The sequence below is a fragment of the Solanum stenotomum genome, chromosome 5 (genome assembly GCF_019186545.1).
Source record: "Solanum stenotomum isolate F172 chromosome 5, ASM1918654v1, whole genome shotgun sequence".
Lineage (NCBI taxonomy): Eukaryota > Viridiplantae > Streptophyta > Magnoliopsida > Solanales > Solanaceae > Solanum > Solanum stenotomum.
Window position 1 is genome coordinate 47,174,330 of NC_064286.1, and position 1,405 is coordinate 47,175,734.

A 1,405-nucleotide genomic window follows, 5' to 3' on the forward strand; every position below is an offset into this window, starting at 1 on the left:
TAGAACTTGAACTTGAAATTAGAACTTGAAGTTGAACTTAGAACTTAAACTTGAAATTAGAACTTGAACTTGAACTTAGAATTTGAACTTAAACTTAGAACTTGAACTTGAAATTAGAACTTGAACGTAGAATTTGAACTTGAACTTGAAATTAAAACTTGAACTTAAACGTAGAACTTGAACTTGAAATTAGAACTTGAACTTAGAATTTGAACTTGAACTTAGAACTTGAACTTGAAATTAGAATTTGAACTTGAACTTAGAACTTGAATTTGAAATTAGAACTTGAACTTGAACTTAGAACATGAACTTAGAATTTGAAGTTGAACTTAGACTTGAACTTGAAATTAGAACTTGAGCTTGGAACTAATTAGCTTGAATATATAACTAATTAAGTTTTGAAATTAGATATGAACTTGAATTGAAAACTTGAACTTATTAAAACTTGAATATATATATAAAACTAATATTCTTAGATTTGAAGTTTATATTTAACTAATTTTAGAACTTTTCGTGCTAGGCAACTGAGGTTTGTGCTTCTAAATTTCTAAAGTTCAAGTACAATTGTTTTTATAATGTGTTTGTGTCCATCTAGTATTGATACTTAACTTTAATTCTAGTGATTATAATTGATTGTTTGTTAGTATATTATTGTTTTTGTTTGTTGGGTTGTGTTATTCAATTGTTAATTTGATTTGATTATTGTTAGTTAGGTATAGATAATTGAAGATTTTTATTTTTGGGTTTTTTTAAAAAAAATTGGGCATTGTTAGTTGGTGAAGAATTAGCATTTTTGTATTTTAGGACTAGTTTAAACTTGAGAATATGTAATTTGAGGTTGAATTGAGATTTTTTTGGATTTGATTTTAGGACTAGTTTGTAAAGTGTTAATTTGAAGTTAGAAATTAGTAATTGAAGTGTTATGAGTAGATGATGAATGTTTGAATGTCATGAACTTAGAATTTGAAGTTGAACTTAGAATTTGAACGTGAATTTAGAACTTGAACTTGAACTTGAACTTAGAACTTGAACTTGAACTTGAACTTAGAACATGAACTTAGAATTTGAAGTTGAACTTACAACTTGAACTTCAACTTAGAATTTGAACTTGAACTTAGAATTTGAACTTGAACTTAGAACTTGAACTTGAACTTAGAACTTGAACTTAGAACTTGAACTTGAACTTAGAACTTGAACTTGAACTTAGAACTTGAACTTGAACTTGAACTTGAACTTGAAATTAGAACTTGAACTTGAACTTAGAACTTGAGCTTGAACTTGAACTTGAACTTGAAATTAGAACTTGAACTTGAACTTAGAACTTGAACTTAGAACATGAACTTGAACTTAAACTAGAACTTGAACTTGAAATTAGAACTTGAACTTGAATTTAGAACTTGAACTT